Consider the following 25,411-nt stretch of genomic DNA (forward strand, 5'->3'; position numbering starts at 1 on the left):
ATATTGCTTTGTAAATTAATATAATGCATCAATATGCTGTAATAAACACTTGTCTTTTAATCCTGTGTCATGTGTGATGGCATTGACCTAGAAGCCCAGTTTCTTTTAAGAGGATAAGAATTGTCTTGCTGGATCTGATCGAGGTTCCATGGGCAGGGCAGCCTTATAGGGCCCGGAAAGGGAGAAGCAGAGGCGAAAGAATTGGCCATCTCCATTGTTGGAGCACCAATGGTGGACCTTTCCACAGCTGCTGGGAGAAGGCTTCTGAGGACAGACCTCCCCCTCCAAGAATGGACCTCCTCCACCTGCAGAGATTTGCAAGTCCCCATGGCCCCTGGGATGCCCTCCTGGAGACCATAGGGTTGCACCCATAGTCTACAGTGTTCTGTCTTGAAAAGCTACCAGCTCAACTAGTTGGACCTCTGAAAGCTCCAAAGTGAGGTGTGTGAAGGCCTTCCCCTGTGGTTTGCTTCCAGCATGTGGTATGCCAAGGTATTCTGCCCTTATACATGGAGGTTCCCTTTACCGTCATGCTTGGTTGCCTTTGATGCATTTGTCTCATCCAGCCTTCCCGAGCCTGGTGCCCCCCCAGATGCTTTGGACTTGGCCAGTGGTCAAGAGTGCTGGGAGTTGTAGGCCAAAACATCTGGAGGGCCACAAGTTGCCCATCCCTGCCTTAAGAGAATGTAGTGATGATACTGGCCCTTGCTGGTTTGTTTTTAGGATTAGTAAAAACACTAAATAAATAATGCACACTGTGATTTGCAGGCTGCATGTGAAGAGTGCAAAGCAGTTTTGGATGGTTGGAAGGCTGCGGATGGATTCTTGCTAGGCAAGGGCTGCACCCCATTCTTTATCTGTCAAAGGGACTGATCCATAGAGGTGCACCTTTTCTTGGGATCCTGAGGGAGGGGCAGGGTTCCTTGTGCCAGTTGCCAATACAACAAAACTCCACCAAGAGAGGTTTGCAAGACTGGTGTGCAGTTGTGATACCCAAAGGTCCTGAAGAACAAGAGAAATCAGGTACTTCCCACCAACTGAACATGGCTCCGTGTGGATCCTTACATGCTGTTCCATGCACACATTTCTCAAGGGAGGAACATTCTGCCTTGCTCAAGATGGTGTCACTTTCTGCCACTTTTCCCAAGTACTGGGGATAGGAGGACCAGGGCTGCTTGAGCTGGCCAACGTTCTCTGAATTCCACTTTGATGCTTGGTTGGCTTTGCTCCCAGTTTCGTTTGTGACCTGTTTTTGTTAATATGAGAAAAAGGCATGTTTTGAACAGGAAAAGGGCACAATTCTGTGCGCATTTTTCAAAAGTGCGCACTTTCCCCCCATTGAGTAAAGCATGAAGATGCTTTTTTTAAAAAGCTCATTTAAAACTGCTTGTTAAAAAAAAATCTCTGCATTTTCCAAACAATGATTACAAATGCCAGAACATGCAAGCTTTTTCTGGAAAATGTGCTCCTGTTCACAGTACTATTTGTGTTTCTGAATGGGGCAAATTCTGATTATTCACAAACTCAAACGTACATTTACAAAAACGTTTGAGAGGAGGCAGGGGTTAAAGTGAAGAATATTCGTTAACTCTGGAAACAAATTGGAAGGAAATATTACCTTTACATTTCTTTTCCATCAAATTCTGCATTGGCAGGATCAATGTGTTTCCAGGGAGGAGTGTGCATGGGACTGGGAATTTGATTTACAACTAAATCTACTGCGAACGGCTGAGTTGATAGATCTGCTAGTCAAACTGATGTGCAGAGCAATCCTAAAGCTGGCCAAAGGCTGGAGGAGGGGGTCTGGATGCGGCAGAAGTACTGCTCTGTTGACAGAAGGGAGTTTTGCAGGTGGGACAGCGCTTCTGCCCCAGAGCACTCCCCCTGCAGAAAAGTCCGTGGTTGTGTAGATGTACCTGCCAGTGGTAGTGCCCAAAACAGGTCGGGTTGGGGCAGCTTTGGATCCACAGGATCCAAAATTCCCTCATCCTCTTGAAGCAAAGGGCCAAGACCCAATGCCAGCCCTGGAGCTGATGTAGTTGGTGTTAACTGGAGGGAAACAAAAGAGTTCACGTGGGGGGGAAAGCCATCCATCTCTTGCCCTTGCTTCATCAAGCCACAGGGCATAAGACAGAGGTGTTGAACATTAGGCCCATGGGCCACAGCTGGCCCTCCAGTGTTCCTCAGATGACCAAACCCCCTTCCCCTGGCCTCATGCCCTTTCCCCCAACTGCCGACAGAAGGGCAGTCTCCAGTGGAGGCTGGTGGCTCCAATGTTAGTGGGGTGATGAATCCGCTCCAGGTTTCAGTCAGACCTCTGCACCTTGGAGACCTCCTTTAGAGTTCTGACTGGTTCTGACTGAAACCTGGCATGGATTCACCGCCCTACTGACGTCAAAGCCAGCTGCCTTCACTGGTAGTCTCCTAGCTTGTGAAGGTTTTTTCCCCATTCTCAAAGGTTGAAATGCCTCTTCTAAGGCTTAGTTACTAGCAATTAGAGCTCTAAGATAAGATATGCTGGTATCTTTGGCCCCACCCTTTTTTCCTTAGGCCCCACCCACCCCTGGCATGCGGCCCCTGAGAGCTTTTCTGAAATGGAATTTGGCCTCAGCCTGAAGGAGGTTCAGTAGCCCTAGCACAGGAAGCGGTATCAGCTCTGGTGTGGATTCTCTTCCTCCCCCATCTCTGTAAACCTTCTCTGCCTAACATTTTTCGGTGTAACAAGTATACCATTGGGCAAGCTTTCAAGGATGAGAGAAGCAAGGCTACTTGTTTTGCTATATTTCCCCTCAATTGATAAATGCTGTATCAGCCTTTTAAGAAATAGTCTCCCTAGAGGCGATTCCTTTCCTCCCCTATAAGTAAACTGCCCAAACCCACAGAGTGGTTTTCTCAAGTTCTGTTTGGTCGGGATTTACCCTGCAATCTAGTTCCCCGCATATTTCTAGTTGCACCACCAAATCCTTCAGCAAAGTTCAGGAATTCCTAGCTGATCTCCCCGACGGGGGTCGTGTAAACACAACAGTGTTGCCACAAAGAAGTTGTGCCCTTGTGATGTGAAAGAAGCGCAGCTTTTGGACAATTGCTTCTCACTGTGATGTGATTGCATCTTGCCAGATGACTAAGACCCCTTTAATAAAAATAGGCTCAGCTGCGTAAGGAATTGCCTTTTTGATAATTGGATGAGAGGAGTATAAAAGAAATATGAATCACTGGCCATCAGCAGTAACAACATCCTTGCATGGCACTCTTGGAAGAGTTGATGAAATGTGCGGATCTTATCTCTCCCTTAATTGTGTCTGACTCCTTGCAATTTAGAGAAGGGATGTGCTCTACAGGAAGAGGCAAAGCATTTGAGTAGGGTCCAAAAGGAGTTTTACTTGCAAGCGAATGACAAGGCTGATCTTTCATAGAAATACTGAAATCTCGGATGATGTGGGAAACGGTTCTTTATGAAGCACCTAGAGTTTTTTGGTACTGTGCGAAGGTTAACAACCAACGCTGGCCCGGCGCAAGTCTTGCAATCTAACAGACATGATGCAAAAAGAAAAAGCCGAAGTGTGGGAGGGTACAGGAGGACAAATCGATTCAGACTCTTAATTCTTCATAATGTTACGTACACAATAAATGTAAGGTTTTTCGAGAGCATAATCCACACATCACACGCAGTACAATCCTATACCTGTGTACCTAGAAATAAGCCCCATTGAGCTCAGTGGGACATATCCCCAGGTGTGTATAGGATTGCAGCCTAAGGATATTCTTACAAGTGACGTTAAGGGTGCTTCCAGTTGAGGCTTTTCTTGTGCAATCACCCAGCCTCATTCACAGGATTCTATTGGGGAGATCCAGACATCTTCAGCTGCCATTTATCACCCTCCTGAGTTTTCATACTGCTTCTTCCATCTGAAAAAAAAAATCTGTTAAGGATGAAAAGAAGGAATACCTTCACAATGCCTTTTGATTGGTAGTCCTTCATCTGGAAGTACCTGAAAAGTGCCTTATAGCCTATTACACTCATGCCTGAATAATTATTTTATTTATACGTTGTCATACCGATGTATAAAGCTACGTACGTTTTCCTGCCCCCATACTGTCTTGAGGCATTTACAATCTAAATGACAACCATGGGGGTGGGGGAAAGAACCCAAGGGAGGAAGGAAGGATGGTTGGACGGAAACCACAATTTTGAATACACAGGAATCCAGTCTTTCCTCAACTGGGTGGATTTAAGATTCCCATTTCAACTTTTACATGCTTTTGGTGTCACAAAGTGATGGAAAAGAGGTGTTACCAGTCGGCAGCCCTGGGCTAGATGGACCTGTGGACTGACTCAGTGTAAAGCCGCTTCCTATGTTCATACATGTGCTTAGGTTGGCAGCCGTTGCGATGCTGCAAAGTATGGTTTTGCCCTCGAGTTCAGTGTGCATCTGTTGAAACATCTAGGAATCCAGCACGAGAGGCTAATTAGATTAATTAGATCTAGAAAATGAGTGTTAAACTGCACTCCCCAGCTCCCAGCAGGCCTTTTCGCTCTCCTGGCTGTCTCCTCCCTCGCTACTTGACAGATGGTCCTAACACTGAGTCATGCCTGAAAGAGAGTCCCGGTTGTTTGTAGAGATGCTCCTTAAGATTAAAGTTGTCTGACTCTTCCGCTATCTCATCTGTCTCAGTCTGCTCAGTGAGTGCTTCCAGCTCTCAAGTTTCCCCCCGTACTTCTTCCTCCCCCTTAAAAAAAGCCGCAGTTCAGTAGTTCTGTATGTATTATGTTAAAGTAATAACCTGTCCCTGTTTGTTGTTTCTGTTTTCCAGTGAGGGGCTTGTCTTTTCTTACAGAGCAATCCTTGTCTTTTCTTACAGAGCAATCCTTGTCTTTTCTTACAGAGCAATCCTGCTGCGTGTGTGTGTGTGTGGGGGGGGCATGCCATGGTGGAACAACTACCACATCCAAAGTCCTACCAATTTGCTGTGGTTAGGGCAGGAGGGTGGAGTGCAGGGCTTATTCTTCATTCTTCATTCTTCTTCTTCTTCGTCTTCATTCTTCTTGACTCTAATGGGAGGGAAAGAAGAGGGTGCTTATTATGGGTGGGCTTTTGGTTCCTATTATTATTAATAATATTAATATATTAAAATATAATATTAATATTATAGAAATTTACATTTCTATACTGCCCCATAGTCAAAGCTCTCTGGGTGGTTTACAGAAGTTAAAACATTAAATACAATATAAAAAGTTTAAAAGTCACTTACATAAAAGCACTCAGACAATATACACAAATAACATATAACTAAAAACAACTTTGAACTGTCAGTCAGAAGTAAAGACACATCTAGGACCAATTGAAACTCATCATGTGCTGCCAAATGTCTGGGAAAAGAGATAGGACTTAACCTGGTGCTGAAAAGATAATAATGTTGGTGCCAGGCAGACTTCATTGGGGAGCTCGTTCCACAGATGGGGGGGCCACCATGTATCCAAGGCCGCCCCAATCTGCTCCCAACACACCCCTTTTTGATCCCTACTGCCGGTGAAACCCCACCAGTGGCACATCTACATTGGTGGAGCTTTGTGCTGGCATACTGTGTGGGGGCATCCAGGGATGTAACTGCAACACCGCTGGCATGCCTCCTCTCCCCCAGCAGAGCAGCACTGATGCCACTTCCTATAGCACACTGGTGTTGAACCTCTTTCAGCTGAGGGCCGAATTTCAATGCTTTCGGGGCCCACATTCTTGTGGTGGGCAGGGCCAAAGGAAAAAGGGGTGGAGCCAAAACACCAAAAATACCATTATATTTTAGCTTAGCACTCTTCCTGCCAGTAACTGAGCATTAGGAGAGGCATTTCAACCTTTTAGGATGAAAAAAAAAACCATGCAAAAGCCAGGGAACTACCAAACAATCAGCACTCAGGACAAGAGGGTGGGGCCAAAAGAAGGGGCGAGGTCATATGTGCAACCCTGGAGGTCTGGAGTGGGACCTCAGGTGGGCTATATTTGGCCCGTACGGCAGAGGCTCTGCACCCTTGCTGTTGCCCCTCAGCTGGCCTTTGGGCAGCTTTAGGATAGCAGCCTGAGTTATTTTTTTCCTCTCATATTTCAAAATGTTTGGGATCACCATCCCTGCATCCCTGCTACCCATCCCTGCATGACATTCATTCCAATACCACATAATGAGATGACACTTGATGACTGGTAGTGGAAGGCGTGAACTGACTATCAAAAACTTTGCTCTGGACTTTGCTTTGTGTGATACAAAAGTTTTCTCTGTGGTGTTGTATCTGCGATGGTCTATATGCACATGCAAGCTGTCCCAGGATGCCGCATTCAGTGAGCGACAACATGCACGTGTGAACCAGCCCTTGTATCCTTTTGATGAGCTGCGTCTACAGAGTAAACAAGTGAAACTTAAAAAGTTTCACTTGTATACCCTCTAACTCTGTTTATTTAGGAGATAGATAGAGTATCACTTTTCTCACCAAGTATGTGAGTGGGGACAAGCCTAAATGCATGCATTCAATGCAAGGAATCTCCAGGAACTCTGCAGATCAGGGAGAAAACTCTGCAGTTCACACTGGAGAAAAGGGGTGATAGTGAGGCCAAGAGTTGTATCATTTGTTCCATTACACATTCTGATGGGAGAAACTTGAATTCTGCAGTCCCCATAGACACATATGCTCCAAAGGGTAAACAAACATAAGGGGTTGGATCCTGGTTTATTTATTTATTATTTTTATTTATGTATTACATTTGTAATAAAATAAAACCATAAAATACAAGATGATAAAACAGAGTTTTAAAAGTTTAAAACTACAGTATAAAAATAAAAATAATCACCAAATAGAACCTAGCAGCCGTGCAAAGATTTAAAATGCAATTAACAGATTTAAAACAACAGAAATTGAAAAACTAAAATGCCTGGGAAAATAAAAAGTTCTTCACTTGGCACTGAAAAGAGCACAGTATAGGTGGCAGGTGAGCCTCTCTGGGAAGGTCATTCCACAACCAGGGTGCCACAACAGAAAAGGCTCTCTTCTTAGTAGCCACCCACTTCACTTCCTCTGGTGGGGGCTCCTGGAGAAGGATCGCTGAAAATGATCTTAGGGTCCAGGCAGGTGTATATGGGAGGGAATGATTTAAGCTGGATCAACTGCACTGGCAGAAGTGGACTTCCCTGTTCCCTCCTTCCCATGGCAGCCCCCCCAAACCCCTGAAAAAGCTACACAGAGACATGGTTCTCACAATCACAACCCACTGTGGTTTATTACCAAATCATTCTGCTTGCAGCTTCTTGTGTCATCCAAACCCAGCAAAGGTGTCTTCCTGGGGTGACCATGGTTAACCATGGTTTCTGGGTGGTTTGGTAACCACCCTAGTGAACCAGGTTTGGATGACATGAGAAGCTGCATCCAGCAAAGGTAATTATTAAATCAGCTGGCACGCGACTGGCATGCGCAGAGTAGTTAACAAGCCACCATGGCTTGTTAACCATTCTGTGACCGTGTGAACTGGGCCAGAGAATCAGCTCAACCCTGCTGAATGGGGTGAGCTGTAGTGTCTGCAGGGAGGGGAGAAAATCAGGTGGCACAGCCTTCCGTGAGCAGACCCCTTCCTCTCGAGGAAGGCAGATCCTGGATCCAACCTAAGAACTGCCGCTGAAGGGGTATTTAACTGGTTGATGTTGTTGTTGTTGTTGTTCAGTCGTTCAGTCGTGTCCGACTCTTCATGACCCCATGGACCATAGCATGCCAGGCCTTCCTGTCCTGCACTCTCTCCCGGAGTGTGCTCAAGTTCATATTCATTGCGTCAGTGATGCCATCTAGCCATCTCATCCTCTGCCGTCCCCTTCTCCTTTGGCCTTCAATCTTCCCCAGCATCAGGGTCTTTTCCAGTGACTTTTCTCTTCGCATTAGGTGGCCAAAATATTTGAGCTTCAGCTTCAGTATCTGTCCTTCCAATGAGCACTCAGGGTTGATTTCCTTTAGGATTGACTGATTTGACCTCCGTGCAGTCCAGGGGACTCGTAAGAGTCTTCTCCAGCACCACAGTTTGAACGCATCCATTCTTCGGCGCTCAGCCTTCCTTATAGTCCAGCTCTCACAGCCATACGTTACTACTGGGAAGACCATAGCTTTGATTAGATGGACCTTTGTCGGCAAGGTGATGTCTCTGCTTCTTACTATGCTGTCTAGGTTTGCCATAGCTTTCCTCCCAAGGAGAAAGCCAAGCGTCTTTTAATTTCATGGCTACAGTCACCGTCTGCGGTGATCTTGGAGCCCAAGAAAATAAAATCTGTCACTGCTTCCATTTCTTCCCCTTCTATATGCCAGGAAGTGATGGGGCCAGATGCCATGATCTTCGTTTTTTTAATGTTGAGTTTCAAACCAGCTTTTGCACTCTCCACCTTCACCCTCAACAAGAGGCTTTAGATCCTCTTCGCATTCTGCCATTAGGGTGGTATTGTCTGCGTATCTGAGGTTGTTGATAATTCTCCCAGCAATCTTAATTCCGAGCTGGGATTCATTCAACCTGGCGTTTCTCATGATATACTCTGCATATAAGTTAAATAAGCAAGGCGACAATATGCAGCCCTGTCATACTCCTTTCCCAGTTTTGAACCAATCGGTTGTTCCATGTCTGGTTCTTACTGTTGCTTCTTGGCCCTCGTACAGGTTTCTCAGGAGACAGGTAAGGTGGTCTGGTACTCCCATCACTTTAAGAATTTGCCAAAGTTTGTTGTGATCCACACACTCAAAGGCTTTAGCATAGTCAATGAAGCAGAAATAGACATTTTTCTGGAATTCTCTTGCTTTCTCCATGATCCCGCAAATGTTGGCGATTTGATCTCTAGTTCCTCTGCCTCTTCGAAACCCAGCTTGTACTTCCGGTAGTTCTCGGTTCGCATACTGCTGAAGCCTAGCTTGGAGGATTTTGAGCATCACCTTGCTGGCATGTGAAATGAGTGCAATTGTACGGTAGTTTGAACACTCTTTGGCATTGCCCTTCTGTGGAATTGGAATGTAAACTGACCTTTTCCAGTCTTGTGGCACTGTTCAGTGTTCCAAATTTGTTGACATATTGAGTGCAGCACTTTAACAGCATCATCTTTTAGGATCTTAAATAGCTCAGCTGGAATACTGTCATCTCCGCTAGCTTTGTTGTTAGTTATGCTTCCTAAGGCCCACTTGACTTCACTCTCGAGGATGTCCAGCTCAAGTTCAGTGACCGCACTATCATGGCTATCAGGGACATTCAGATCTTTCCTGTATAGTTCTTCTGTGTATTCTTGCCACCTCTTCTTAATCTCATCTGCTTCTGTTAGGTCCCTGCCTTCTTGGTCCTTTATCATGCCCGTCTTTGCACAAAACGTTCCCTTGAGATCTCCGATTTTCTTGCAAAGATCTCTAGTCTTTCCCATTCTATTGTTTTCCTCGATTTCTTTGCATTGTTCATTTAAGAAGGCCTTCTTGTCTCTCCTTGCTATTCTCTGGAACTCTGCATTCAGTTGGAGGTATCTTCCCCTTTCTCCCTTGCTTTTCGCTTCCCTTCTTTCCTCAGCTCCTTGTAAAGCCTCATCAGACAGCCACTTTGCTTTCTTGCATTTCTTTTTCCTTGGGATGGATTGAGTTGCTGCCTCCTGAACAATGTTACAGACCTCCATCCATAGTTCCTCAGGCACTCTGTCTATCAGGCCTAATCCCTTAAATCTATTCCTCACCTCCACTGTCTATTCATAAGGGATATGACTTAGGTCTTACCTGAATGGTTGAGTGGTTTTCCCGACGTTCTTCAATTTAAGCCGAAATTTTGCAACAAGAAGCTCATGATCTGAGCCACAGTCAGCTCCAGGTCTTGTTTTTACTGACTGTGTAGAGCTTCTCCATCTTTGGCTGCAAAGGACATAATCAATCTGATTTCAATATTGACCATCTGGTGATGTCCATGTGTAGAGTCACTCTTGTGCTGTTGGAAAAGAGTGTTTGCTATGATCAGCGTGTTCTCTTGGCAAAACTCTATTAGCCTTTGTCCTGCTTCGTTTTGTACACCAAGGCCATGCTTGCCTGTTATCCCGGTGATTTCTTGACTTCCTACTTTAGCATTCCAATCCCCTAGGATGAAGAGGACATCTTTGTTTGGTGTTAGTTCTAGAAGGTGTTGTAGGTCTTCATAGAACCGATCAACCTCAGCTTCTTTGGCCTCAGTGGTTGGGGCATAGACTTGAATTACTGTGATGTTGAATGGTTTGCCTTGGATTCGTACTGAGATCATTCTATCGTTTTTGAGATTGTACCCCAGTACTGCCTTTCCCACCCCTTTGTTGACTATGAGTGCTACTCCATTTCTTCTAAGGGATTCTTGCCCATTGTAGTAGATATAATGGTCACCTGAATTAAATTCGCCCATGCTTGTCCATTTTAGTTCGCTGATTCCCAAGATGTCGATGTTCAATCTTGCCATCTCATGTTTGACCACCTCCAGCTTACCTTGATTCATTGACCTTACATTCCAGGTTCCTAAACAATATTGTTCTCTACAGCATCGGATTTTCTTTTCACCACCAGACACATCCACAGCTGAGTGTCCTTTCGGCTTTGGCCCAGCCGCTTCACTCTTTCTGGCGCTACTTGGAAATTCCCTCTGCTCTTCCCCAGTAGTATATTGGACACCTTCTGACCTGAGGGGCTCATCTTCCGGCGTCATCTCTTTTAGCCTTGTGATACATTCCATGGGGTTTTCTTGGCAAGAATACTGGAGTGGGTTGCCATTTCCTTCTCCAGCGGACCACATTTTGTCAGAACTCTCTGCCATGACCTGTCTGTCTTGGGTGGCCCTGCATGGCATTGCTTATGGCTTCACTGAGTTACGCAAGCCCCTTCGCCACAACAAGGCAATGATCCATGAAGGGGGTTTAACTGGTTAGGTGCTGTCTATTTCTTTTCTCTCATTGTTGCATCTCTTTTTTTGATTGTGGCGTGTGTGTTTTTTTATTGGTTGGCATGTTTTTAATTATTATTTTTCAATCTGTATTTCATTACAGATTCAGCAGGGTCTCCCGACTTAGCTGCCTTGAGCGCCATTTTGGCAGAGAGGCAGGATATAAATGTAATAAGTAAATAAATAATCAAATGAACGGCCTTGCTGGGTCAGACCTGCCCTCCTCCACCAAGCACAGCCCCCGGTTGATGGCCAGAGGCTTCTGGGTAGCATGTGAGCAGGGCCTGCAGGTGATGTTGGCGATCCCATGTGTTCCCAGCATCTGGAATTCCTAGATATGCTCACACTGGATTTTTAATTTAGCTGTCGTAGCTACTACCCATATAGACAAACTAATGGAGGATAGGGCTAACACTGTGGTGGATTGGACTTAGAGCCTTTCCCTAATCCCGAGGATGTTATATTGGCCTTCCCCAACCAGGTGCCCTCCAGATGTGTTTGACTATTATCCTTATTCTTATTGCTATTTATATACCATCGTATCTGCTAAAGCCATCAAGGCGGTATGCAACAATTTAAACACAGGGAGAGCAGAGCAATCCTATCGACCCTAGACAGTGTCTGGGAGGTCATAGGATAGTTCAGATTCCTGGATCTGAGGTTGGAGAGAGCACGGACCTCGGAGTCGGAGCTCCTCTCCCCCTCCCCTCATAGCCGGCGTGGAAAGTACCACACTGGCTGCCTCTTCGAGCTTGCAAACTCAGCCTTGGAGAGGAAGGAAAGGGTTCTGTTTGCGGGGAGGGAAGCAGACTGGGGAAGCAGGGATATGAGCTATCCCCAGCCCTCCCCAGCCTCTGACCCTCCCCCTCTCCAACACCTCAGCTAGATGGGCAAAAATGACCGTCTAGATAAAATGTAGAGCAGAGGGAGAGCGGAGGCAAAGTTTGCCTCTGCTGCACCTCCCACTCTGCATTGGATGCCGAGTTCGGAGGCTGCTGATGGGCATCCTGATAGGACTGCAGCCTAAAAGCTGCGGCAGCAAATAATACTACATCGTGCCCAGGAAGCTGGCTTTGTTTCCCCTTGAGAGAGAATAATGCTTCTCCACCCACTTTCTCCACACTATACATAATCTTGGCAGAAGGTAAATCCATCCATCTGGCGAGCATCCTTGCTTTCTGCATTTGACACCTGATGTAACAATTTTGCTAGAATTTTGAGAACTCGGTTTGACACGAGGAACAAAATATGCAGACTTGCGGCATCTATATTGACTACAAGCATGTGTTTTCCAGAGGGTTGGTAAATGCATGTTTTGATAGGAATGTTTCTTTAGTAATACATGCCCCTGATCCTCCCGGAGGTGGCTTCCCCAACCCCTAGCTGATGGGCTTTGCATAGAGCTGTACAGAAAAAGAAATGAACCTAATTTCATTTGGCAAATGTTGAAGGCTACGCAGATGGAAGACAGCAGAAGGCGTTCCATTAAGGATCACAGGGATAAGGTTGCCCCAAATCTGGGAGGGTAAACTTAATACCTGGACAACTGGCTAGAGTCACCAGACCTTTTCTTTTTCTCATCAAGGAGAAGGCACTAAGGTTGGCTACTGCTGCTGTGGAAGTCTGAACATCAAAGTTTCCCGTCATAGAAACCCATGAAAGATCTGTATCATTCAGCCTCTGGCACTTGGAGGGAAACTGATTGACAGGCAAGAGGTTCTTTGTGGGCAGATGGCAGCTTAGGAGTTCCCTGCTGTTCAAAGATGTGGTGCCTGCACCTTTCATCTGTGGCCTTTGCTGTGGATTTTAGAGAAACCCAAGATAATATCTTGGCTGCATTCTATACATCTGCTAACCTTTTCTATCCTAGGTCTTTCAGTTGGGAGATGATAAAGATTGGGGGAGGAGGGTGGAGATGAGGTTTCCCCCTCTTCAGGTTTGCTCCTTGAGTATTTCTTTATGCAAGAATCTTTGTATGGCTGTATGTTCTAACCAGTAAACATCCAACATACAGATATATAATTAAGGAGGAATAGACAGATATATAGAGTCATATCCTGTATTAGTCTAACTTAAGTCCCTTTCATTTCAATGAGTTTACTCTATGTAGGATTAACATTGAGTACAGTGATGCTGCTTACTGGGCCTGGCCATTATGAACATATTACTGCAATGCTGCATCAGCTGTCCTGGTTGCCAGTCAGTTTCCAGGCCCGATTCAAAGTGGCACTGACCTTAAAAGCCCTAAACAGCTTAGGACCAGTTTACCTGAAGGTGCTTCTTCTCCCATATGTTCCTGCCCGATTGCTAAGATTGTCTTTGAAGGCCCTTCTCTGCTTGCCACTGCCCACAATGGTGTGATGGGCAGCTACCTGGGAAAGAGCCTTCCCAGAGAGATCCACCTGGTGAATTCATTGTATTCATTTAGATGGCAGGTTAAGATCTTCTTCTTTATGCAGGCATTTAACCTTTAATCTGTTGCTTCATTAATTTTACTGCTGGTTCCTCAATGTTTTAAAATATTTAAAATGTTTAATATTGTATTAGTTTGCTACTTCTATTGTTTGTTTGTTTGTTTGTTTATTGTTATTTGGTTTGGTTATTTTGTTGTTGTTTGGTTTTTTGATTTGGTAAACCACATTGAGAGCATTTGCCGGTTGGGCAGTGTACAAATCTAATAAATAACAACAACAACAACAACAACCCACTACACACACACTATACATACACACACACACTCACACACATGTACATATTACATGTATATATAATATATATATGGATGAATATGGAATTGATCTCTTGATTTTGTTCTCAGTGAGCCAGTTCCCACGATCATCACAGCCCACTTTATTTAAGCCATGGCACATGCAAGCAGCCATTTTGAATATTCAACCCCTGATGATGGGTTGCCACGATTAGTTGTCTTGTTTGAACCGAGGTGGCATGGCTTGTTTGAGGGGAAAACAACCCTCAACTAACCCAACAACAGACCGTCAGTTATTTGTTTAGTCCTCAAACAACCCAGGCTGCTTGGGGTTGGAGATTACGACTAACCATAGCAACCCCCTACTGGGGGCTGACTATTCAAAACGGCCACCCACATGTGCCACAACCCACAGTGTTTTAAATAAGCCACAGTGGGCCGCAGCAATCGTGTGAACGGGCCCAATATCTGCTACTGTGCTTTATCCAAGCCAAGGAGGGTGGTTGCTCTGAGTTACATTAGGAAAGGTAAATGTCAGCATAGGTGTGATATCCATTGAAATCAATGGCCCTTAGAGGTGTTTAACATTGACTGGACTGAATTGGGCGAGGCTGCAATAGGAGTGATGCAAAATGTAGGTTTTTTGGCTGAGCTTTCCTATTCAAGCCTCAGATAAAGAAAAAAGGACACCCAGCTTTCCTTTTCCTATCTGCCTCAGCATTAGGCAGGTGCCCATGGCTGCTTCTGGCTCTTAAATGCTGCCTCCTAGCTGGAGCACACTTCCTCCTTCCTTCCAGCTGGTGTCCACTTCCTGTTTCTTTCCTTGACTCCTCACGATGCCGCAATAGGGGACGTTCCTCTGTTGCTTGACAGCAGGGTGGGTGTGGGCAGCCTCTCCCCCGCCCCCAGTCATGGCAATCACAGTGTTGTGGGCTTTCCGGAAAATTTTGAATTGGAAAATTTTCCCATGCACATTAGGTTAACTCGCACAAGATCATTTGCATAGGAAAATGTTCAGTTTGTATCAGAAAATGTTCTTATGCAAATTAGGCTACTTTGCATAGGCTAATTTGCATTGGAAATTTTTCAGTTTGCACAGGAAATTTTTGTAGCTACCCTAGAAAGTTATGTAATTTAGCATGTTTATTTTACTTGCATTTAGTAAACAACAAAGCTAAAAAAAAAAAAAGTTCCGCGTGTTAATCTTTTGTCCCAATACACCAGAAGTATTTGACCTGAAATATTTGAGGAAAAAATGTAAGAACTCTAAGGGTGCAATGGTTGGCTGGGGAATACTGGGAGTTGTAGGACTTTTTTCTGTCTAAACACGCATAGGATTGTACTTTTAATGAGATTTAAACATTATATTACGTAGAAATTGTTGCTGGAATTGTTCCCTTACGTTGTTTAAATGTAAGAAAGAAAGAACTGAAAACATTTACTAATTCAGCCTCTCCCAACCTGGTGTCCTCCAGATGTGTTGGACTACAACTTCCATCCTCCCCAGCCAGCCATGGACCCCTGATGCCAGTGGAGGCTGGTGACTCCGATGTCAATGGGGCAGTGAATCCACTCCGGGTTTCAGTCAGAACCAGTCAGAATTTTAGAGTTCTGACAGGTTCTGACTGAAACCCGGTGTGTATTCACCACCCCACTGACATCAGAGCCTCCAGCCTCCATTAGTTGACACCAATTTTAGCAGCCCAGAGAGCTGTGCATGATATGCTGAGAACCGCTCCCCTATTGCAACAGAATTCAACTCTCTTCCACTACGGATGTTGGGCACCTTCAGTTTCTCTGCCACTACTTATTAGTTGCATTTCACACTGTGACATATATATATATTTCATTGATATATATGTATCATCTCACATAATTGCTAATGTTTTTCAATTGCCTGAAAAACACTAATTACAACTTTGAAACTGCCACGCTTACCAAACATTGCATTGCATTGCAATCGATTCATTGTTACTCATGAACTTTTCTGCAGAAAAATAAAGCACTAGAACATTTTCCGGAAAATTGTTCTGTTTTGGAAAATGTTCTGTGGCAATAAGCTTGTGCTGTGTGGTCTCCCCTTGACATATTGACCTTCTCCAGATTTGGCATCAGAACCATGCCCTTCACAAAGTCTATTGTGAATGTTTTGAGATTGTCCTAATATTCATGAGTGAGTCATAAGATTTAATTTTTTTAAAGTTCAGACCTTGCACCCTTTCCTCAAAGGGGAAGCTCCAGCCCTGTGACCATTTTGCTTGCCCTTTTCTGCAGCCTTTCCAATTCTACAATACTCTTTTTGAGGAGCAGTGAGTAGAACTATACAAAGCATCCCAGAGATGCTCACATCATAGCTTTGCATAAAAACATCATGATATTGGAAACTTTATTTTCAATTCCTTTCCTACTGATCCCCAACATGGAATTGGCATTTTTCACAGCAGCTGCAGATGGAACTGATGGTTTCATGTGGTTTCATCCATCTATCCACTGGTCCATCACCATCAACTCAGACACTGTAAGTGTATATGTGAAGTTACGATTTTTTGCCTCAACATGCATTGCTTTACGCTGAACCACTTTTGCCATTTTAATGCCCATTCCCCAGTTTGGAGAGATCCTTTTCAAACTCTTTGCTGTACCTCTATGGTTTAACCACATGAGAGTTTTTCTACACAGGGCTGTTAATCACCATATCTACTTTCAGTTTTGTCACAGAACTGAGATTCGAGCTCCACACAAAGAGCTTTTCCTTTCCTGGTTTTCCACTATGTAACTTCTAGGTGGTGCTGTGCAAGGAGGAAAATTCCTTTTCTTTCACTTTTAGAAATAATACTCCATTTTCCCTGCTCTTAAAAAAAACCTGGGAAAGTGCTCTTAAAAAACAGAAGTGAAACTGGAGAATCACAACATTGTTTAATGAACCTGTGAACCACCTGGGAACTGCAAGCACACAATAAATGCCTCATGTGGAAAAGTTCTTAATAACTTGACGTTGTCAACAAACTTGGTCACCTCACTACTCACCCCTAACCAGGGGTTGAATTCAGAAACCTTGTTCCACATGCAGAAAGATACAACTGGCAGAACAGGACTTCCGTGTCCCCTCCTCCTCACCGCGCACTCTCCAAATTTCCTGTGGAGGGTTGGGGACCCTCTGGAGTTTTGGGGGGCGTGGAGAGGAGGCTTCAGGATGGGGAAAGGAGAGGATGCAAAACTCCCATTCTGCCAGCAGTAGCCTTTGGCTTGTTGAACAAGGTTTCTGGATCCAACCCCTGACCATTGTTATGCCTGTTTGTTAAAATCTTGAAATGACAACCAACTAATATTTTATTCCTTCAAATAAACCTTCTGGTTTAGGATACTGAAACTATAGGCTCGTGTTATGAGAAAAATAATGTACGATGTACACCCCTACAATTTCTGTCTCCATTCTTACTGCAATATACCTTTTCTGTTCAGTCAGTGTCTTTATCTGTTACGTGGATCTTTATCTAATGTCTTTTCAGTCTGTTGCTATTTCTTTGCCCACCAAAGCACTGATGAATAGCTGTGCAGCATAACTGAGTGCATCCCCCCCCCAGCATTATGATACCCCTCCGTAGCTCCTGAATAGCTTCAATTGGACTGGTGCATTCTCAGAACGGGAATTGAAAATAACTGCATCCTGAATCCTTGAACCGTGACATACTCAACTAGAGTATTAAACAATCTTTTCCTAATGGCTGCTACAACATCAGGTGGGTGCACGAAAGCTTTTTCTGCCTCTTTACAACCAGATTTTCGCCTTTCAAAAGAAAAGAGAGCTCTTAAGACTGGGTGACCATAGCTCACTTCTAGTCTACTCCAGAAGAACAGACATAGCAGTTTCAATGGGGAAATGGCCTGACCATTGGATTGAAAAGAGAGTATTTATTTATTTAATGATATTTATAAATCACTTACCTTAAAAGAAATGTCTAAGTGATTCACAAAAATACAGTATGAGATCATAATTAAATACTGTATATTATTACTGTATGCAGAAGATATTACCTTCCTGGGAATGCTTGTTGGAAAAAGTATGTTTTCAGCAAGTGATGAAAACCGAGAAGGTAATATTATCAGGGAGAAATTATTAGGGAAGAAAACAGAGAAAAAAATTGTGTAAATTTTGTAACAACTGAGGTAAAATCAGGGTGCCTCCCTGATTTGTAGTGGTAGGGAGTTCCACCAAATTAAACATAAATATTTTACATTAAAAGTAAAAATGTAAGAATTTAAACTTTAATTTCTTAAAAAATTAAGTTTGTGATATTAAATAAGAGTCAACTATTCAGGAGGCGTCTTGGCTTGTGTCCGTCCTTGCTATGTAATTAAATATAATTAGAAGTCTGGGGCAAAGATTTGGCTGGGCATATCTGTCAAATCAGTATGTGAAATCCCCCCCCCCCTCACACATGACTGCTATCTCTAGTTTTTAGGGACAAAGTTTCCATGTCTTGGTGAGGTAGCCATGTGGGCAGCTGACCAACAAGAACATCATGTGACCATCAGCTGATCCACAGGAGAGCTACATGACTCAGACATGTGGTTAGCTGGTTAGCAGCACCAGAGGTGGCCTATTGCAGGCCAGGGGCAGGTGGCAGGCCAGGGTAGGGGAGACACAAAGGTACAATTTCTTTGTAAAAACTGGCGGATCCAGTAGGGTGGCCACGTACAAATCACCAAAATAGAGGACAAAAGAGGATACCAATTTGCATAAAGTTTGCATATTCTGATTCCTATGCATAGATGCAAATTTAGAAATTATTACTATAATTTAAATAGCAGAACAGTACATCTCACCATAGTGTGGAAGGCTGTGACCAGGCGACCTGTGTGCCTTGCTCAGTCTGCTGTCCAGGTACTGTTGAGAGGCCACTTCAAGGACAAACTCTTCCTTCTGATGGTTGTCTTCAAACTGGATTTGGACTGGACAGCCCTTCGAATAGAGGGCACTTTCAAATAGAGGACAGTCCTCTAACAGCCCTTCAAATGGAGGACTGTAAAAGAGGACACAGGGCCACCCTAAAGTCCACATCCCAGCCCACAACTCTGGCTGTTGGGCTTAACAGCATTCAGCCAGCATAGGAACCAGGTAATGCCAATGAGAGAACCAGGCTTCTGCTTTGATGGCCCTTTAATCATTGACAAGCAGAGGCGATGCTTTGAGTGCCACGGCCATTAGAAACGGTGCTGTGGGCTAAAATTCAGCAGGTTCCTGGCATGGAGATACCATGATGGGAAAGATTCATTGGCACAAATAGAAGATTCCTCCACAAAGCAAATACCAGCTCCAGAAGGGAGATTTTCCAGAACTGTAGCAGGGGAAGAAAGGGTTACATTCCATCTCCATGCTTGTTCTTGATCCCATTAGAACAGTAGTAGAATAGTAGAACAGTAGGGTTGGAAGGGGCCTACAAGGCCATCGAGTCCAACCCCCTGCTCAATGCAGGAATCCAAGTCAGAGCATCCCTGACAGGTGGCTGTCCAGCCTCATCTTGAATGCCTCCAGCATGGTAGATTCCACCACCTACCTAGGATGTTGGTTCCATTGTCGTATTGCTCTAACAGTCAGGAAGTTTTTCCTGATGTTCAGCCGGAATCTGGATTCCTGTCACTTGAGCCCATTATTCCGTGTCCTGCACTCTGGGATGATTGAGAAGAGATCCTGGCCTCCCTCTCTGTGACAACCTTTCAAGTACTTGAACAGCGCTATCATATCTCCCCTCAGTCTTCTCTTCTCAAGGCTAAACATACCCAATTCCTTCAGTTTGTCTTCATAGGGCTTTGTTTCCAGTCCCCTGATCATCTTTGTTGCCCTCCTCTGAACCCTCTCCAGTTTGTCTGCATCCTTCTTAAAGTGTGGTGCCCAGAATTGGACACAGTACTCCAGATGAGGCCTAACCAGTGCTGAGTAGAGGGGAACTAGTACTTCCCAGGATGTGGAAGCTATGCTTCTATTAATGCAGCCCAAAAGAGCATTTGCCTTTTTTGCAGCCACATCACATTGTTGGCTCATATTCAGCTTGTGATCGACAACAATTCCAAGATCCTTCTCGCTTGTAGTGTTGTTGAGCCATGTATCCCCCATCTTGTCACTGTGCATTTGGTTTCTTTTTCCTAGGTGCAGAACTTGGCATTTATCCCTATTAAATGTCATTCTGTTGTTTTCTGCCCAGCGCTCCAGTCTATCCAGATCACTTTGAATTTTGTTTCTGTCTTCCAAAGTATTAGCTATCCCGCCCAATTTGGTGTCATCTGCAAATTTGATCAGCATTCCCTGCACCTCCTCCTCCAAGTCATTCATAAAAATGTTGAAGAGCACTGGGCCCAGGACTGAGCCCTGCGGTACCCCACTCGTTACCTCTCCCCAGTTTGAGAAGGTCCCATTGATAAGCACTCTTTGAGTCCGATTATGTAGCCAACTGTGGATCCACCGGATCATTGTTTCATCTAGCCCACTTTGAGCTAGTTTGCTCATCAGGATATCATGGGGCACTTTGTCGAAAGCTTTGCTGAAGTCGAGGTATATGATGTCTACAGCATTCCCATGGTCTACAAGGGAGGTTACTTGATCAAAAAATGAGATCAGATTTGTCTGGCAGGACTTGTTTTTGACAAATCCATGTTGGCTTCGAGTAATCACGGCATTGTTGTCAAGGTGCTTCCAGATGGATTGCTTTATCATCTGCTCTAGAATTTTCCCAGGGATTGATGTCAGACTGACTGGTCCGTAGTTCCCAGGTTCCTCCTTTTTACCCTTTTTGAAGATAGGGACAACATTAGCCCTCCTCCAGTCATCTGGCACTTCCCCCGTCCTCCATGATTTCTCAAAGAGAATAGACAGCGGTTCTGAGAGTTCTTCTGCCAGTTCCTTTGTTACTCTAGGATGCAGTTCATCTGGCCCTGGAGATTGGAACTCATTCAAAGTCATTAGGTGTTCCTTGACCATATGCCTATTGATCTCAAGCTGCAATCCTGCCCCTTCAGCCTGTACTTCGCCTTTGCCAGGTGGGGTCATAGACCCTCTTTTGGGAGAAGACTGAGCCAAAGTAGGAATTGAGCACCTCTGCCTTTTCTTTGTCATCTGTTATCATTTTGCCATCCTTATTTAATAGCTGACCAACCATTTCTTTCCTCTGCCTTTTACTATGCACGTAGCTGAAGAAAGCCTTTTTGTTATTTTTAGCATCCCTCCCTAACTTCAGCTCATTCTCAGCTTTAGCCTTCCTGACACCATCCCTGCAATTCTGTGCTACCTGCCTGTACTCTTCCTTTGTTACTTGGCCTTCTTTCCACTTCCTATATGTGTCCTTTTTTGTTTTTAGGTCATCCCTAAGCTTTTTGTGAAGCCACATTGGCTTCTTCTGTTGTCTTCCACCTTTTCTTCTTGTTGGAATGGTTTGTAATTGTGCCTTGAGAATTTCCTTTTTTAAAAGCTCCCACCCAGCTTGAACTCCTTTCCCCGTTAGCGTCGCTTGCCATGGGACCTTACTGATCATTGTTCTGAGTTTATTAAAATCAGCTTTCCTAAAATCCAGGGTACACGTTTGACTACACTCAGCTCTTGCTTCCCTTAGAACCAAGAACTCAAATGCAACATGGTCACTTTCTCCCAGAATTCCTGTAACTGCTACTTTATCCACTAAGTCATCTCTGTTGGTTAGGATCAAGTCAAGGATAGCCGATCCTCTAGTTCCTTCCTCTACTTTCTGTAGGAGGAAGTTATCTGCCACACAAGTCAGGAATTTCCTGGAGGGGCCATGTTTTGCAGAATTTGTCTCCCAACAAATATCGGGGAAATTGAAGTCCCCCATTACTACTACATCATGCTTCCTTAAAACATTGGCTATTTGCTTTTCAAAAGTTTCATCCTCGTCTTCTCCTTGATTGGGTGGCTGGTAGTAGACTCCAACCACCAGGTCCCTTTTATTCTTTTCTCCATTTATTTTGATCCAGATGCACTTGATGGGGCCACCAGGCTCATCCTCCTGTATTTCTGTGCAGAGATATGTAATTTTCACATACAGTGCAACCCCACCTCCCTTTCTGTTCCTCCTGTTCTTTTTGAACAAGTTATATCCTTCAATTGCTGTATTCCAGTCATGACAGTCATCCCACCAAGTCTCAGTTATACCTATCAAGTCATAATTTCCCTCCTATATTAAGAGTTCAAGTTCGTTCTGTTTGTTTCCCATACTCTGGGCATTAGTATATAGACATCGAAGACCATGTGCTTCATAGTCTGCCTTTTTTCCTACATGTGTCTGAAGACTATTATGGCACTAGCAGAGCTGTTCTCTCCGTTGCAGTGCATGCGCCTACGTCCTTTGTTACCCCCAACATTACATCTCCCTTCCCCGTAGGATTCAGTTTAAAGCCCTCCTGATGAAGTTCTTCATGCTGTGGCCAAACACATTCTTCCCAGCCTTTGTGAGGTGCAACCCATCCCTTGCCAACAGCCCATCTTCCAGGAAGTATAGCCCGTGGTCCCAGAATCCAAATATCTCTCTTCAGCACCACCTTTGTAGCCAGTCATTCACCCGGAGTATTTTTCGTTCCCTTTTTATCCCTCTTCTAACTACTGGAAGGATGGATGAGAAAACTATCTGGGCCCCAGAGTTCTTGAGTTTCCTTCCCAAAGCTTCAAAGTCTGACGTGATCTCTTTGTAGCTCCGCTTGGCGGTATCATTTGTTCCCACATGGATGAGAAGAAAGGGATACCTGTCAGTGGGCTTTATGACTGCAGGCAACCTTTCAGTCACGTCTCTAATCCGTCCTCCCAGGAGGCAACATACCTGGCGAGTCCACGGGTCTTCGCGACATACTTGGGTCTCGATCCCACACAGCAAGGAGTCTCCCACTACTACCACTCTTCTCTTCTTCTTGTTGTAGGCCTGGGTTTCATCGCCTCTGTTTGACTGACCTTCAGCCTCTTGCTCACTCTCATGTAGGTTCCTCTGTGATTCTTCCTCTGTAGGCTGTCCTCCAGTCTCATCCGCAAGTACCTGGATTAATGATCAACCTCCCTCCCAGCTGATGCTATCTGTATTTTTTTTTAAACTTTGCATGTTACATTGAAAGACACATTTAACCAGCCTAGTTTGGGCCCATTTCAAAAGAGGTTTTCACCATGAGAGAAGGAGCTGCTATGTAAAAAATACAGGTGCCCAAATTATTCTACTTGTGCTGTTGTTTAGATCTGGGCCTGTCAGTCCCCACCACACACAGACACAAACCATCTCTGAAGTTTTCGGGGTGGGTAGCCTTGAAGTGTTTAGAAACTGGACAGCTTTTATATAAAAAAACCCCCACCACCACAAATCTGCTTTTCATCAATGTATCTCTTCTACACTATTCAGTGACATATCAAAACCAGCAGCGCAGTATTGAAAGGCCTGGGGAAGTGGGGTGGGTCGGTGGGTGGGAGGGGGAGGGGAAGGGGGAGAGGATGTGGCTATTCCTTTAAACTGTCCAAAAAAGGATTATCCGTTTAAATTGCCATCTTAAAATTGCTTGTAGTGAGGACCACATGCAAAGAAAATAGACATGCAAGCTAAGTATCGCTTCACAAGGGTGTGGGATGTACAGCCTTTGATGTGGGAGATGAAGGAGGAATCCTCCCAAACTTGGCAAGGTTGGCACTTTGCAGATGCTGGAGATGGGATTTGCCCAACAGAGGAGACACCTTTTGACACCAGGGAAGTCTGTAAGCTTTCTGCCACAGCTTCAAAGCAAACCCACCCATTTGGTGCATTGCCACAGACTGTGGTCTGTGAAAATGGAGAGGGATGTGAAAAGAATGTTTGTCTCTGCATTTACTTTCCCTCCCTCAAAGTAATTATATCTTTCTAATCATACATAGCTTATGCATGGCTCATGCACTCGTGTTTATCACACAAAGATGTGCATGTGTGAATACGTCACCACAGACAGAACCTTCTTTGCTCCTCACACCACCTCAAACAGAACACTCTTTATTGGAGTCAGATATGCACACTTTACTGATGGAGGGGGCAGGGAAGATCTCCTCCTTCAACGAAAAAGGGTATAAAGAAAACAAAACGAGAAACAGTGTGGCCTTGGTGTAGGAGAGTGGGTTACCTGGCTCAAATTCTCCTCTTTATTTTTTTCTTTTAAAGATCTATGTGAGTGCTTCTGCAGTAAAGCAGCGAAGCACTCCTCTAAAAATGACTAAAAAGATACAAACCCTCCAAATTAAACCTTTATTTTTTAAGTCCAAAATTGTGTGTGCACAGGACAATGGGTTGTTCTTGTCATCAGTGACATCACAGGTACTTGAGGGAGGGTGGGGGAAAGATGTGGCTGAATTTTTGGACTTTTCTCTTCCTCCATCTCCTGGTGAGACTAAATGACAAGTAACTTACTCAAGAACCTAAGTACAAGGCAGAGGTGGGGGTCTGAGCTCCAAAACACAGAAACACTCTTTGGAACCCAAATAAAGAGGGTTCTGGAGGGCAATACTTCGCTTTGCAGCATGTCAGCTGCCCAGTTTCTTTAAAAATAAAATAAAAATATTAAGAAGTAATATAAAAATCAGAAGAGGCAGGGAGCCTGGTGGGCACCAAGGGAGATGTGCATGGCACATTGGAGACCCGGCCCTATGGCAATGATCAGGGCCGGCCCAAGACATTTTGCTGCCTGAATGCATCTGGCATCCTATTCCACAAGCCAAGTGGCCTGGCACTTGAATCTTTCTTCAACGCTGCAGTTGGGGCAGCATCCTCCACCGGACCTGAAGGCAGCAGGCTAGCTTAGGGGACAAAGGCAGATTGCTTGGCACACAGCTCTCTCCTCCAATACCTTGCTGCCACCTCATAGTATCTGCCACCTGAGGCCACCAACTCATTCTGCCCAATAGTAGGGCTGGCCCTGGCAATGACATTAATTCTTAACTCGAAATGCTGGGGATCATAAGAACCTAAGCAGAGGGAGCTGCAGGAAGCATGAAGGGGCCATAGCTCAGTGGTAGAGCACCTGACTTGCATGCAGAAGGTCCAAGGTTCAAACCTCGGTGTCTCCACACATCAGATGATGTGAAAGACCTCTGCCGGAGACCTACTGCCAGTCAGAGTAGGCAATACTAGGTAGATGGGTGCATAGCTTGACTTGGGATAAATGGTTCATTTACAGAGTTTGGTATAAAATTAGGAAATAAAAATGGCTTGGTAGAGGGTTCCTAATGCATCAGTTCCACCATGCAGTGAATTTGGAACTCCAAACTACAGGAAGAAATTTATATGAAGCATCCCTAAGGCAAAAGCAGGCAGCAAACTGCAGTGTGGCTCTCCCATCCTCAGAGAAAACAAAAGAATGTGTGACTTTCTGAGGTTTCCTAAACAACCGCACTGAAATCCAGCAGGACCAGAGAAACAGCCAGTCGGAGCACTTAGTCCCAGGTGCCTCAACTTGCCGGTCCTCTCTGACAAGAGCTGTAATTATCTTATTAAGTGGCACTTAAGATGTAACAAACCAAAGGTGCTTATTTTCTCTATTACGGTAGGTTCTGCTATCGTTTAATCACTCTATTATTTAGGTTGTGTTCAGACGTCGCTCACAGGGAGGTCTAGAATTCTGTGTCCAAAAAGCCTCAGTTTTGCACAACAGCGACAAAAATGCAAAAAGGAAGTGGAATAAGGGTGGATTTTCCTATGCACTTACCACTCCTGCTCAGTGTGCATTTATTTTATTTTATTTCTTACATTTATATACTGTCCAATAGCCAAAG

The 25,411-nt window shown here is 44.6% G+C and overlaps 1 long non-coding RNA gene across 2 annotated transcripts in view; it reads right to left on the minus strand.

Moving 5' to 3' along the window:
• Window positions 1-3,359: 3,359 nt before the first annotated feature.
• LOC146356908 (uncharacterized) overlaps window positions 3,360-25,411 on the minus strand; it is a 105,946-nt gene continuing 83,894 nt past the window's right edge. For both annotated transcript variants that reach the window (XR_014788014.1, XR_014788015.1), the window contains exons 2-3: window positions 4,960-5,050; window positions 3,360-3,906 (exon numbers count right to left, since the gene is read on the minus strand). This is a non-coding gene — a long non-coding RNA (uncharacterized LOC146356908). The remainder of the gene's footprint in view (window positions 3,907-4,959; window positions 5,051-25,411) is intronic.

Source organism: Heloderma suspectum, chromosome 1, assembly GCF_057233095.1.
Source record: "Heloderma suspectum isolate Gila_16-S chromosome 1, 16-S_ref, whole genome shotgun sequence".
In the NCBI taxonomy this organism is placed as follows: domain Eukaryota; kingdom Metazoa; phylum Chordata; class Lepidosauria; order Squamata; family Helodermatidae; genus Heloderma; species Heloderma suspectum.